A 16,220-nucleotide genomic window follows, 5' to 3' on the forward strand; every position below is an offset into this window, starting at 1 on the left:
AAGGGGAAAAATTTCTCCTTATAAAAAATAAATAATAAAAAAATGCTAGACTGCGGCACCACACCGGCCTTAGTGCCACCACAGCTTGGCAGTGTTTTTATCACGCCCCAGACTCAGTTACCGGACTCACAAGGAACCCGATGGTCAGTTCTAGCCATAATAGCCTCCATGGTACCCCATTCTCGGCTCCTTAAGCAGGTTCCAATCCTGCGATCTTACAAGGAGGATTTTCATAAGTCATATATCCATTCCAATAAGAGCATACCCAAGATCACAACAAGTATATCTGAAAAATAACGAAGGCACACATCACAAAATCCACTATAAATTTGAGCTTTAATACAATGCTAAAAGGAAATACATCTGATAACGAAAGAAAAAGGAAGAAGATCTGTAACACTGGGGTCCACGGCTCAACTCCTATTCAAGCTCCGCTGCTACGATGCCAACCTAGGATCTCCTGCATGCATCAATCGTGCATAAGCTTATAGAAAGCTTAGAGGGTGGTGAAAGTATGTGACAATGGTGCACAGAAAAATGATAAGAGATACAGAAAGGAAGTATGATCAATACCAATGCTATAAACCTAACCAAGGCTGTCATGAATATAATGCAATGAGTACTAGGTGCCATACCAAAGTGAACTCGAGTGATTCTTGAAAAACAATCCTGGTAAATAGGAGCAGTCCGGAAACAATCCGTATACTATAATTGTTTTTCAAGAATCACTTTGCCTATACCTCCATCAGACTAGGAGATTAATACCAATGCCATAAGCCTATACCTCCATCAGACTAGGAGATCAATCCTGGTAAACAGGAGCAGTCAGAGGCATGGACATGTCCTCTGAATCAAATTTCTCGACAAATGATTTTAATCGATGTCCATTTACTTTAAACTCCTTGCCATTGTCGAGATCTCTTATCTTGACGGCCCCATGAGGATAAGCAGTAACCACAATGTAAGGGCCAGTCCAACGAGATCGAAGCTTACCCAGAAAGAGAAGTAGTCGAGAATCATACAAAAGGACTTTCTGACCTGGTGTGAATGATTTTCGCAGAATATGTTAATCATGAACCGCTTTCATCCTGTCCTTGTAAATTCTCGAGTTCTTGTATGCGTCATTCCAGATTTCTTCAAATTCATTCAACTGTAGTTTGCGAAGCGAGCCAGCGTTGTCCAGATTGAAATTCAGATTTTTAATCGCCCAGTATGCTTTATGTTCCAACTCAATAGGCAAGTGACAAGCCTTCTCATAAACAAGTTTAAAGGGAGACATTCCAATAGGGGTTTTAAAAGCAGTACGGTACGCCCATAAGGCATCAGTTAATCAGGTTGACCAATCCTTACGATCAGGGTTAACCATTTTCTCTAAAATGTATTTGATCTCCCTATTAGAAATCTCAACTTGCCCACTTGTCTGTGGGTGATATGGGGTGCTCACCTTATGAGAGATATCGTATTTCTTCATTAAACTCTCGAATGGCCTATTACAAAAGTGTGAGGCCCCATCACTAATGATAGCACAAGGCGTTCCGAATCGGGAAAGGATGTTCTCTTTTAGGAATTTAATGACCGTGCGATGGTCATTATTCCGACACGGAATCGCTTCAACCCATTTAGTTACATAGTCTACAGCAAGCAAAATATATCGATTTCCAAAAGATTGGGAGAATAGTCCCATGAAATCATTGCCCCAGCAATTAAATGCCTCGATGATAAGAATGAGATTCAAGGGCATCATATTTCGACGGGACAACGCTCCCAATTTCTGAGAACCCTAACAAGCCTTGCAAAACTCATGAGTCTCCCTGAACATAGTGGGCCAATAAAAGCCACATTACAAAATCTTAGCTGTGGTCTTTTTGGCAGAAAAGTGACCGCCACAGGCCTGTGAATGACAAAAAGAGATGACACTCTGATGCTCAACGTCTGGCATACATCACCTTAAGATTTGGTTTGGGCAATATTTAAATAAATATGGATCATCCCAGAAAAAGTTACGCACATCGGTGAAAAATTTCTTCTTATCTTGCGCAGTCCAATGTGTCGGTATGGAACCTGTGGCAAGATAATTAGCAATATCAGCAAACCAAGGTGAATGGGAGACTCTGAACAATTGTTCATCAGGGAACATGTCATTGATATGTGTCATTTTAAGGGAATCAGAGGGATTAAAGCGAGAAAGATGGTCAGCCACTACATTCTCTACTCCCTTTTTATCTTTTATTTCTAGGTCAAATTCCTGGAGTAGGAGGATCCATCGTATCAGGTGGGGCTTAGCATCATTCTTAGACAAAAGATACTTGAGCGCCGCGTGATTAGTGTAAATAGTGATCTTGGATCCGATCAAGTAGGACCGAAATTTGTCCAAAGCGAACACTACGGCCAAGAGTTCCTTTTCTGTAGTCGAGTAGTTCACTTGGGCAGGATTTAGAGTCTTACTCGCATAATGAATAACGTAAAGTTTCTTATCTTTTCTCTGGCCTAGAACTGCCCCAAGAGCATAATCAGACGCATCGCACATAAGTTCAAAAGGAATGCCCCAGTCGGGTGGTTGTATGATGGGTGCACTAGTCAACATGCCCTTAAGCTTAGTGAAAGCTTCTTGACATGGCCCAGTCCACTCGTATCCACTCATATGGTGCATCCTTTTAAAGTAGATTACATAAAGGATGAGACATGAGACTAAAGTCCTTTATGAATCTTCTGTAAAACCCAGCGTGTCCTAAGAAGGATCGCACATCTCGTATGTTCTTGGGTGGAGGTAGGTGTAATGACCCTGAAATTTTTATGCTTATCTTTCCCTAGTAGTTGTTTTTGGAGTAATTAGTGCTAATCTCAATTGCTTGTGAAATTCGCATCAATTACTTTAAATCTGATTTGTATGACTCAAAACTTGTAGATTAGTTAGCGCTATGTTACTCTGAAATCTGGGATCCATCGCTAAATCCAGTTGTTGTTGGGAATTTTTGGAAGTTCTGGATCGGACCTGGACCGCGCGTCGAAAGTCCGATAGCGATGATCTTAGGCTGTTGCGGTCACCAGGTTGGGCTTGACCATCACCTCGAAAATTAAGTCCAGATGATGTTCTGGGTCGATTTGATTGAGTTCGGAGTGAAGAGTGTGAGAACGGTTGAAAAGTAAATGTGATTTTATGAAATCTGAGTCGTGTCGCTTGCGCGATGATTTTAAGCAATCTGACCATTGGATTCTGACCCAATTTCACCCTCTGATTAGGGAAGGTGGCCCAGGCATGTTCTTGTGTTTGTGGACCTGATCGAGATTCCGTGACCGTTGAATTGAGTGTGGTCCACCACGACTGATCTGAAGAGCCGGTCGGTACGAAAACTCAGCCTGACCTAGATCCATAGTCAGTGAGCTTAAGTCCGACCTTTCGTGGTTATAGGCCCACCGGAAGTGCTTCGTTGGATCGTGAGAGGTTGGTTTTGGTTATACCCTAAGTATACCTTGGCCCTGGGGTTATTTTCATCAATATGAGGCCTATTTATAGTCCTTAAACCCTAGCTCTCTTTTCCATACGAATTTCCTAACCCTACCTAAGAAAGAGAAAGGAAAAGAGAGAGAAAGTGAGAGAGAAGTTGGTGAATCATCTTAGATTCTTTCCTGTTCTTCTTCATCCTTGAACCTTCACTTTGAATCGTTATTCTGACGATTCTGAGTTCATCTTTGGGTAAGTTAACCTAACCCTAATCTGTGTTAGAGCTTAGAATAGTCTTGGTGTTGTTGTATCTCATTTCTATTCTTGCTTTAGGGTATTCTATCGCCGTTGACGAAGACAACTCGTCTGAAATCAATTCGGTGTTCTTTTCTGGCTTAAGGTGCGGACTTTAAGTATATAGGTTATGGTTTTCAAGGCTTTCAATGCCAGTTAATGATTTATTCTTGTTATGGATGAGATTCCACATGCCAAATGTTATGTTTATGTTGTGTTCCTGATATGCATGTGTTATATTGAGATTTGTGTATTCTATGTGTATGTATAAAGTACCGTATGCGTATAAAATATGAACATGTGATTGCCATGATTATTTGTCATGTATGTATGCTAGATATATGTGCGACAACTCCTTGATAAAAGGAATTGTCCAAATGTGTGTATTTCAACATGCGTCATATATGTTGTATTATGTATTCTAAGTGCTTGTAGAAATGTCTGAATGATCTAAAGTGTAATGTTTCAACCTAGTATGGGCGTTGAGAAGCGATTCTCAACTCTCCCACTAGTGTGTGTGATTTCCTTCTTGCTAGTTACATTCCTTGTTGTTTAAGTTCAAGCATTACTTATGCTTACATTTATGTTAAGTTGATATTCTTCAAATGCTTGAGTACCACATGATTAAAGTTGCTGTTCCATTACTATTCTACATTTAATACGGATATCTGTTGTAGGGTAATGTGTTTGGGACTATGAATAGTCCAGGAAATCGGTAATCTGCCTTAAGGTTGTGGCTGAGATTGCTTTCGCCACAACGGACGTAATTAGACGAACCCGAGCCCTATTAGAGTTGGCGGCAGTGGTTTGACCACGCAGAGTGTTTTCGCACTCTATGTCGTTCAACCCAACATGCGCTCGTGCTAGTCGAGTTCGTCAAGTAACCCGATTGTCCGATGTATGTTCACCATGTATGGATGCTACTGCTTGAATCTAGGGTACCAGACTTACCAGTGAAATCCTATTAACCATGGTACCTTGATCCGCAAGACTCATGAGCCGGACATGGTGGTATGGGACACCGTGGTCGAGCTATCGGCCTACGCTGGGGTGACGAGCCTCCCCGTAGTGACCAGTGAGCAACCAAACTCGTGAGCCAATTATGGTGGTATGGGACACTATATTCGTGCTGTCGGCCTACATTGATTGGTGACAAACCCTTTGTAGTGACCTCGAGCATGCTTGGATACCGCATTGAGGTGACGAGCCTTAGTGTAGTAACGAAGGTATGATAGGCGTGCATTGATTGGTGACGAGCCCTTTGCAATGACCTGAAACCATATGATCGTATGAGATGCCTAGGATTGACGACCCTAGAATGGATCACTGTTTGGATAGTGATATGAGGAAGGTATCTTAGCTTCCCAATCCTGCTGTATGAAAAGGACTAATAACAACTTGGTAATCATGTTCATGCACCGCATTTGCATGTGCTTTGTAAACGTGGCGCACTTTGAGGTGGTGTCATGCGTAACGTAAGATGAAGACGCTGAGGGTGTACGCGTGAGGGCACGCATCATTTTGCATACATCCTTGCATTAACAAGAGTACTTAGGACATGTTTAATTGTTCTGCTTTATCATTACTGCTTGATTGAACTGATAACATGTTAACCTGTGCCTTTTTGTTCCACTGAGTTGATCACTCACTCCCACGTTGTGGGGCGGTATTTAAACACCCACCAGACTCTGTCTTAGTTGCTGATGTTACAGATGTTGATGCGACTTCTGAGGCAGAGCGGGAGATGGATGATGATGAGGCTGCTTTCTCTTTTATGCAGTTTTCAGACGAGTTCTAGTGAGCCCTGTTCTGATGCACGGGATGCTGGGATTTCTTTGGGAAATTAAATGATGTAATTTTGATACTTGTAATTTTGATAGTAACACTTGTCAGAACAACCTGGTATGTATATGTACTTCATGGATTTGCACTTGTACACATATATTTCTATAAGTCTTCCGCTTGCTTTCTTCACTTATCCCTGAATTATATCTGTGCTTTGGCTTAATCTATTCCATGTTTTATGCACTAATACAGACAACATACATCCATCATTAAATATGTTGCATGAGTGATGTTTTGGAACTCGAGAGCTGAGTTATGCTCGACCCCCGAATTTCAGGGCGTTACAGTAGGTTAGAGATAAGATCAATTTTTGCCTTATCCACCTCGATTCCTTTAGACGAGATAATATGTCCAAGGACAATTCCCTTATGAACCATGAAATAACACTTCTCCCAATTAAGTACCAAGTTCTTTTCTTCACATCTTTCCAGCACACATTTAAGACTCTCTAAGCACTCGCTGAAAGATGAACCGAAAACAAAGAAATCATCCATGAAGACCTCTAGATTTTTTCCCACCATGTCAGAAAAGATATTCATCATACATCACTGAAAGGTGGCAGGGGCATTACATAATTCGAATGGCATCCTTCTGTAAGCAAAGGTGCCGTAGGTACATGTAAATGTGGTCTTTTCCTGGTCCTCAGGGGCGATTTCAATCTGATTGTAGCCCGAATACCCGTCAAGGAAATAGTAATAGGAATGACCAGCTAGCCTTTCCAAGATTTAATCAATGAAGGGTAAAGGAAAGTGGTCATTCCTCGTGACGGTAATCAGCTTCCTGTAGTCAATACACATTCTCCAACGAGTAGTAACTCTAGTTGGCACGAGTTCATTATTGGCATTGGCTACGATGGTAATCCCGGACTTCCTAGTAACCACTTGAGTTGGACTCACCCATTGACTATTGGATATGGGGTATATGATACCCACATCCAATAGTTTAAGAACCTCGGCCTTAACCACTTCCCTCATGTTTGGATTTAATCTACGTTGTGATTGCCGACCGGTCTTCGCATTATCCTCAAGATATATGCGGTGAGTACAAATAAAGGGGTCGATTCCCTTGAGGTCTGCTATCGTCCATCCAAGGGCTCCCTTATGCTCAATGAGAGTAGATATGAGCATACTCTCCTGTTCTTTCTCCAGATGGGCAGATATCACCACCAGTTATGTCTCATCTTGACCTAAATAGACATATTTCAAATTTAGAGGGCAAAGGTTTTAGATCAAGCTTCGGTGGCTTGAGGTTAGACGGTAGAGGTACTACATCAGTTTGGGGCAACTCTTCAAATTGTGGCCTCCACTGGTTAACTTCAAGTACCGGTGCAGTATCAAGCATGGCACACGTCTCCCTAATTATGTCATTATCAAAATCATGGGAGTGGGCCAGACACGTCTCTAGATGATAAGAGGATAAGGTAAGAGGTGTTCTATCTTTCACGACAGAGTCAATCATGTTAATGTCATGGAGATCATCATCATCCTCTAAGTTTCTGCCGTTATTGAAAAAGATGTTTGACTCCAATGTCATATTCTCAAAAGACATAGTCATGACACCATTCCTGCAATTGATAATTACGTTTAAAGTGACAAGGAATGGGCGACCAAGAATGATGGGAATCTGAGTGCTCATGTTATTGATGGATTCGGTGTCCAGGATGATAAAATCTATAGGGTAGTAAAATCTATCAACTTGGACCAACACATCCTTAATTATCCCTCTTGGTACACGAATAGAGTGATCAGCAAGTTGTAGTGTGGTTAGGGTGGGTTTTAATTCACTCAAACCTAACTATTTGTATACCGAGTAGGGAATCAGATTGACGCTCGCTCCTAAGTCAAGAAGTGCATGATCAATTTGATAGACTCCAATTACACATGATATGGTTGGGCTATCGGGATCTTTGAATTTTTGTGGCACGTCTTGCTTTAAGATGGCACTCACTTTCTCAGTCAAGAAGATCTTCTTTTGAATATTCTGTCGTCGTTTGGTCGTGCATAAGTCTTTCAGGAATTTGGCATATGAAGGTATTTATTTTACAACATCAAGTAGAGGAATGTTGACTTTCACTTGTTTCAACACCTCTAGGATATCCTGAGAGTTAGAGAGAGGTTTTGGTGAGACCAACCGTTGGGGAAATGGAGCAACGGGCTTTTCTAGAAGTTCTGGTTCTAATTTTTGTAGGGCATCACTATATCCATCATTATTGTCCTCTTCTAGTTCTTGAGACTTTTCGGGCCTAAGAAAAAGGCTTTTATCATGATCTTCCCACTCCTAAGAGTGGTGATGGATTTAGCGTGCTCCATTTGATTTGAAGAGCTGTGATTACTTATCTCGTATTGCGGTTTAGGATTGGAGAGCAGTTGTGTAGGAAGCATCTCCTTTTCTATAACCGTCATACATGAATCCATCTTTTGCATAAAATCTCGTATTACCTGGATAATCTCTTGCATGAAATTTTGAACCAGTTCTTCTTGAGGTTTCCCCTGATTTAGATTTTGATTGAAGAAACCTTAAGGGGTAGCAGTTTGTCCATTTCTCCAACTAAAGTTTGGATGATTTTTCCAACCAGGATTATACGTATTAGATGTCGGTCCATTGAAAGGTCTTTGATAAGTATTTACGACATTGGATTACTCATTCAACACTTCTCGAAAGGAGGGTATTGTAGGATAATTTTCAGTTGTATGAATATTGCAATCATAGATGCCGCAAACACTTTCATTAACCTTATCCTTCTTTCCTTCCATGGCCTCAAATTTTCTTATAGTGTAGTCACTTTATGCTTGAGATCATCCTCTTCTTTCTAGAGATACAATCCACCTTTCTCCTTAGATTGAGTCGGCCTAGACGTGGTGTTCGATTTTGGGTAATAGTCCTATTATTGTGTTTTTTCAACAAGACTATCGAGGTAATCCCATACCTCATCGACATTTTTATTAATGAATTCTCCATTGCACATTGTCTCGACCATTTAGCGCATGGAAGATGTCAGTCCATCGTAGAAAAAATTTGTAATGCAACATGTTTCAAAGCCGTGTTGTGGGCATGAACTGACCAAATCCTTGAACCTTTCCCAACATTGGTAAAATGTTTCATCCTCCTTTTAGGTGAAGTTCATGATTGCTTTTCTAAGGGTAATCGTTTTGTGATGTGGAATTATTTTTTTTTATAAATTCCCTTTACATATCATTTCATGTGTCAATGGATCTAGGACTCAGTGAATGTAACCACGTCTTAGCCTTCTCCTTCAAGGAAAAAGGAAGGAGTTTCAGCCTGACTGTGTTCTCAGTCACATTTTGAAAATATAAAGTGGCTATAATCTGATCAAACTCTTTCAAATGTAGATATGGTTCTTCAGATTCAAGCCCATGAAACTTAGGAAGGAGTTGGATAACCCCTGACTTGATGTCCATATGACCTGTATTTTCAGGAAAAATCATGCATGAAGGCGTACTCACCCCCGCTGGTTGTAAATAATCTCGTAAAGTACGAGGCGGGGGTGCTTACTGTACCTAATTCTCATCCTGAATGTCCTCCACCCTAGGTTGGGGTAGAAGAGGTTGGTTTTCAGCCATCACTTCAATTAACTCAGGGGATTTCGAGTGGTGTCTAGTCCTACGATGGATAGTTAACCCCTCAACCAATCCTCCTTCAATCAAGAGACGTCGAGTGTTGTCATGGGCCCACTTGGGCATGAAACACTCGCAGCCCACAATCAAATTCGAAACATAATCCTAAGAAAGGAAAAGAAAATCTAGAAAGAAAGAGAGGGTTGGAAAGAAGTTACCAAATTGGAGTCCCTAAGTTAAAAACCTGCAAAAGAAAACAAAACAAGTTAGTTTCAAAAGAGAAGGTCTAAAATTAAAAAATCCTTAAAAAGAAAGATAAAAGTAAACTAGTTTCTAAAAGAAGAAATTCCTAAAAGAAAGTGGAAATTTCTAAAATAAATTAGGAAAGTCCTAAACTAGAAAGTAAGTTACTAAAAGAGATCTAAAAAATAGAAAGTAGAGAAAGAGCTTACCGAATTAGAAATTTCTATCTTAAAAGCCTACAAAATAGGAAAGTTAGTTTCTAAACAAAGAGTCTACAAGTAGAAAATTTCTAAAAATAAATTAGGATACAAAGTTAGATTCTAAAAGAGTTAGAATTAGAAACTTGCTAAAAAAAAAAAGAAACAAATCATAATCTATAAATAGCATGGAAGAAATTACCAATTTAGAAACCTATCTCAGAATCCTACAAAATGGGAAAGTTGGGTTAGTTCTAAAAAGGGAAAGACTTTCTATCTTAAAATTAGAAAATCCTAATCTTAAACTAATCCTAAAACTAGTTAATCTTAGAAAAACATAGTCGTCAATACCCGGCAACAGCGCCAAAATCTTGTTCACTCCCTAAGTATAGGGTTATGATGTAGTAATAAACTCAGTGAGACCGAGGTCGATTCCCAAGGGACTGAAACTTGTATGTAATCTGAGACTAAGTAGAAGTAGAACTAGACTAAGATGAATTCTATATCGATTGAATTTAAGGAATAATGTCGAAATATTTATCTAAAATTTAGAATTCTAAGGTAGGAAACTAGGGATTCAGAGGATCCACTTGTAGAGATTAGGGAGATCTTATGCCTGCATTAAAAACTCAACTGGACTTAGAGTCTATCTTCATCCAGTTGAAGGGTATAACCATAAAAATCAAGACTGAACTTCCTTTGATCTAGTTTTCAAGAGATGAAAGGTATATGAATTAGAATAGATTCTATCACCAAACCATGCCCAGGAGACAAAGTAAACAACAGAATTAAACTAATTAAAAACCAATCATCATGATATGAAGGTTAGGAAGGGTACCGTCATCCGGTCATGCCCAGGAGACGATGGTGTACAACAGGGCTTCCTGACGTCATAAACATAAAAAAGAAAGGAACATGCTTAAAGCTATCGTAGACCCATTCTAATTTTAGTCACAACAGACCATTAAAACTAAAAAACATTCCCTTAATTAAACTAAAATCAACAGCAGTTCAGTCTAAACAAAAGGCACAAGCAAAAAGTTCTCCCATCATGTTACAAGCTTCACTTCTTAGCCCTAGCTAAGAGGTTTATCCCAACATGATTAGGCTATCCTCAAATATCATAAAAAAATTAAACAGAAAACTAAGAAAACAAAACTCTGTAGAAACTGCTTCACGTCCAGGCTTCTCTGCTCCACGCTCAGCAAAAAATTAAATGCTCTTTCTCTCTTCTTTCTTGCCTCTTTATAAGAGCACTAGGTCTGTCGGCAGAGTGTTTCTGCACTCCATGCAGTTGGTGCGGAAGTTATACGCATCAGCAACACAAGATATGTGTGCGGGTTCTTTATAGGGCCCATAATTAAAGTCGATGGAAAAATCTACACCGTCCATTGGATGCGGCTCGAAAAGCCAGTCAGAGATGTTTATTTTGGCTTGGATTTGGTGTGGCCCACAGACTCTTTCTTAGTGACATCTACCTGGCATTTGAACGGTTGAAAACCAATCGCTGTTGTCTTTTTCAAGTCCGTCACCTAGGCGTGAATGAGATGGAATGAGGGACTCTCTTGGACGGTCTGGATCAAACCGTTGACGGATGATGATGGCCCACAAGATTCTTCCGTAGGCTCTGTTGTGAAATAGAGCCTGTGCGTTCAGCACTATGATGGCTGGTGGGTCCCAAATTGACGTCAGGTGGAAAATCCACGTCGCCCATTATCTTTTCCTTTAAAAAAACATGCAGACTTGCTCGGTTTTGGATCCAAACTATGGTGGCCCATGATATTTTCATTCCGCCGTCCATCTTGATGTTGAACGGATATTTCTTGTGATCAGGTGCATGGGACTAAGAGGTCACCTTGGTGAGGGTCCAGACTCCCCTATGGACGTAATTGACAGTCCATATTCTGCAAAAGGATGACGAGTGGGGCCCACTAGTGAAAAACGGATGGACAATGGGAGGACACTGTGTCCTTTTTTGAGTTGGAGAAGATGGAGTTGGTCAGTGTGTGCTGACAGACTTTGAGAATTTTTGTGCATGGCTAGTGCACTTGTCTACGGTGCACACGTGATGTATATGAGGTCCTTTGAAGATGTTTGTGAGAAATCCTCTCCGTCCATCTGTATTCTCATCTCATTTAACGCGTTGATACCAATTTTAAAGCATATCCAGATAGTAGGTGGGCCCAAAATCAGAGTTTTAGGGGTTGCTCTGTCCATTGGGACACTTCCACAAGGATCGAACGGATGAAATTCGACGTGTACGGTTAATTTATGGTCCTCAGACCATGTATGATGTTTCAAGCTGAATAGATGGTGGGAACCCTGTGATCTTGCATTCTGGACGTCTTTCGGGCCACTTAAGCTCCAGTTTCTCAATTTTCTCGGATCTCTGGCATGTAAATTCATCAATCTTGGTCCCCTAGGGTCCATCCCTTGCCTTGGTGAATTCTAAGTGTTAAATCCATGCATTTACTAACCTGTTTCAATCCAAGGTCGTAAATACAACCTGCATCACAAACACGATTAAATCGGCTGTTAAACAATACCAAGTTCGTAAATCTAGGCAATAATTGGGGTCTGATATGCAATATTTGACCCTCAACACAACCCCCAACTAGCATCTTGCTAGTCCCGAGCAAAGTATATGAAAATTAAGTTAAAAATTATAGGACAATTTCTATGAACTTGAGTGATTCTTGAAAAACAATCCGTATACTAGAATTCTAAGATTCATGGTTGATGGGCATTACTTTCTCCTGGAATCAAGTGCACTGTAAACTTCATAATCAAGTTTAAAGTATTAATCCATCAATTAGAAACATTCTAAACATTAGGATCCATGAGTGTATAGTTTAATCTCGACTTATCATCATTAAAATTCACTTCTCTATTTCAGGATATCATTGGTAACCAACAAGGGAATTCATGATAACTAAAAATTAAACCAAAACTTGCCTCACAGATCATCTTTTCATTCTTCAAGCTTTTAATTTTTCTATTAGAAGTAACACTAAGAAGGGGCTTCAAATCCTCACCTATAGGGAGCAAACCTATGGTGAAGACTGTATACCCAACCCTTTTCACATATCATCCTTGGGGAATTAAATCTACACCTATAGGGAGTAAACCTATGGTGAAGATTATTCACCCAACCTTTTATAAAGGTATCTATTTTATTTTTTTATAGCTAGGTATTTTCCTTTTCTTCATCATGACGGGCAAATTTTCCAGGTTGGTTCCTTACATGCTTAGTGATTACTAAGTTAACCCTTCAATATCAAACTGAAACCTTAATGTAAAAGTGAGGTGTGACATGTGAAATCATGACTCAATCAATGTTTACAAGTTCTAATTCTGGATTAACAATTCAAACTTAACTGTGAAATCTAACAGATACTGAATCTAAGAGTCATAGATCCAACATCACTTATCTTATAATTTTAAATCAAATATGGCCGTCAAAATCACTTCGAATTCACAAGAAATTACAGAAAAATTAAAAATTTTCATAATTTTTGTTCAAGACCAAGAAAACACTGATTAGGAAACCTAATCTCCCACCCCTGACCTAAAACCTACATTGTCCTCAATGTGAAGGAAATAAGCATGCTATACACATGGGACAGTGAAAGTAAAAGAGGAATGATGGAAAGATAGTACTTGAATAAAAGAATCACAAGGCTTTCCAAAGATACCAGAGCAGGTTAGTACAAGAGAGAAATCACAAAAGCAAACTATTCTAAAAAAATGTATATAACAAACTATCCTAGTCCTATGAAAGCGATAAACCTACCTATACCTCCATCAGACTAGGAGATCAATCTTGGTAAACAGGAGTAGTCAGAGGCATGGACATCTCCTCTGAATCAAATTTCTCGACAAATGGTTTTAATCGATGTCCATTTACTTTAAACTCCTTGCCATTGTCAGGATCTCTTATCTCGACGGCTCTATGAGGATAAGCAGTAACCACAATGTAAGAGCCGGTCCAACGAGATCGAAGCTTACCCGGAAAGAGATGTAGTCGAGAATCATACAAAAGGACTTTCTGACCTGGTGTGAATGATTTCTGCAAAATATGTTGATCATGAAACGCTTTCATCCTGTCCTTGTAAATTCTCGAGTTCTCATATGCGTTATTCTAAATTTCTTCAAGTTCATTCAATTGCAGTTTGCGAAGCGAGCCAGCGTTGTCCAGATTGAAATTCAGATTTTTGATCGCCCAGTATGCTTTATGTTCCAACTCAATAGGCAAGTGATAAGCCTTCCCATAAACAAGTTTAAAGGGAGACGTTCCAATAGGGGTTTTAAATGCAGTATGGTACGCCCAAAAGGCATCGGTTAATCGGGTTGACCAATCCTTACGATCAGGGTTAACCGTTTTCTTCAAAATGTGTTTGATCTCCTTATTAGAAATCTCACTTTGCCCACTTATTTGTGGGTGATATGGGGTGCTCACCTTATGAGAGATACCGTATTTCTTTATTAAACTCTCGAATGGCCTATTACAAAAGTGTGAGCCCCCATCACTAATGATAGCTCGAGGCATTCCGAATCGGGAAAGGATGTTCTCTTTTAGGAATTTAATGACCGTGCGATGGTCATTATTCTGACGCGGAATCGCTTCAACCCATTTATTGACAAAGACTACAGCGTGCAAAATATAAAGATTTCCAAAAGATTGGGGGAATGGTCCCATGAAATCAATGCCCCAGCAATCAAATGCCTCGATGATAAGAATGGGATTCAAGGGCATCATATTTTGACGGGACAACGCTCCTAATTTCTGACAATGCTCACAAGCCTTGCAAAACTCACGAGTGTCCCTAAACATAGTGGGCCAGTAAAAGCCACATTGCAAAATCTTAGTTGTGGTCTTTTTGGCAGAAAAGTGACCACCACAGGCCTGTGAATGACAGAAAGAGATGACACTCTGATGCTCAACGTCTGGCACACATCTCCTTAAGATTTAGTCTGGACAATATTTAAATAAATATGGATCATCTCAGAAAAAGTTGCGCACCTCGGTGAAAAATTTCTTCTTATCTTGCGTAGTCTAATGTGTCGGTATGGAACCCGTGACAAGATAATTAGTAATATCAGCAAACCAAGGTGAATAGGAGACTCTGAATAATTGTTCATCAGGGAACATGTCATTGATATGTGTCATTTCAAGGGAATCAAAGGGATTAAGGTGAGAAAGTTGGTCAGCCACTACGTTCTCTACTCCCTTTTAATCTTTTATTTCTAGGTCAAATTCCTGGAGTAGGAGGTCCATCGTATCAGGCGGGGCTTAGCATCATTCTTAGACAGAAGATAGTTGAGCGCCGCGTGATTAGTGTAAATAGTGATCTTGGATCCGATCAAGTAGGACCGAAATTTGTCCAAAGCGAACACTACGTCCAAGAGTTCCTTTTTCGTAGTCGAGTAGTTCACTTGGGCAGGATTTAGAGACTTATTCGCATAATGAATAACGTAAGGTTTCTTATCTTTTCTCTGGCCTAGAATCTCCCCAAGAGTATAATCAGACGCGTCGCACATAAGTTTAAAAGGAATGCCCCAGTCGGGTGTTTGTATGATGGGTACACTAGTCAACATGCCCTTAAGCTTAGTGAAAGCCTCTTGACATGGCTCAGTCCACTCGTATGGTGCATCCTTTTGAAGTAGATTACATAAAGGATGAGAGATGAGACGAAAGTCCTTTATGAATCTTCTGTAAAACCCAGCGTGTCCTAAGAAGGATCGCACGTCCCGTATGTTCTTGGGTGGAGGTAGGTTAGAGATAAGATCAATTTTTGCCTTATCCACCTCGATTCCTTTGGACGAGATAATATGTCCAAGGACAATTCCCTTATGAACCATGAAATGACACTTCTCCCAATTAAGTACTAAGTTCTTTTCTTCACATCTTTCCAGCACACATTTAAGACTCTCTAAGCACTCGTTGAAAGATGAACCGAAAACAGAGAAATCGTCCATGAAGACCTCTAAATATTTTCCCACCATGTCAGAAAAAATATTCATCATACATCGCTGAAAGGTGGCAGGGGCATTACATAATCCGAATGGCATCCTTCTGTAGGCAAAGGTGCCGTAGGGACATGTAAATGTGGTCTTTTCCTGGTCCTCAGGGGTGATTTCAATCTGATTGTAGCCCGAATACCAGTCAAGGAAACAATAATAGGAATGACTAGCTAGCCTTTCCAAGATTTGATCAATGAAGGGCAAAGGAAAGTGGTCCTTCCTCGTGACGGTATTTAGCTTCTTGTAGTCAATGCACATTCTCCAACCAGTAGTAACTCTAGTTGGCATGAGTTCATTATTGGCATTGGCTGCGATGGTAATCCCGGACTTCTTAGGAACCACTTGAGTTGGACTCACCCATTGACTATCGGGTATGGGCTATATGATACCCACATCTAATAGTTTAAGAACCTTGGCCTTAACAACTTCCCTCATGTTTGAATTTAAACTACGTTGTGATTCCTAAGCGGTCTTCGCATTATCCTCAAGATATATGCGGTGAGTACAAATCGAGGGGTCGATTCCCTTAAGGTCTGCTATCGTCCATCCAAGGGCTCCCTTATGCTCAATGAGAGTAGATATGAGCATACACTCCTGTTC

The 16,220-nt window shown here is 40.2% G+C and overlaps 1 non-coding gene across 1 annotated transcript; it reads left to right on the forward strand.

The window, feature by feature from the left end:
• Nucleotides 1–8,616: 8,616 nt before the first annotated feature.
• Nucleotides 8,617–8,723, forward strand: LOC131235824 (small nucleolar RNA R71). Its single transcript, XR_009166344.1, has one exon. It is a non-coding gene; the product is annotated as a small nucleolar RNA R71 (small nucleolar RNA).
• Nucleotides 8,724–16,220: the final 7,497 nt, after the last annotated feature.

Source organism: Magnolia sinica, chromosome 19, assembly GCF_029962835.1.
Source record: "Magnolia sinica isolate HGM2019 chromosome 19, MsV1, whole genome shotgun sequence".
Lineage (NCBI taxonomy): Eukaryota > Viridiplantae > Streptophyta > Magnoliopsida > Magnoliales > Magnoliaceae > Magnolia > Magnolia sinica.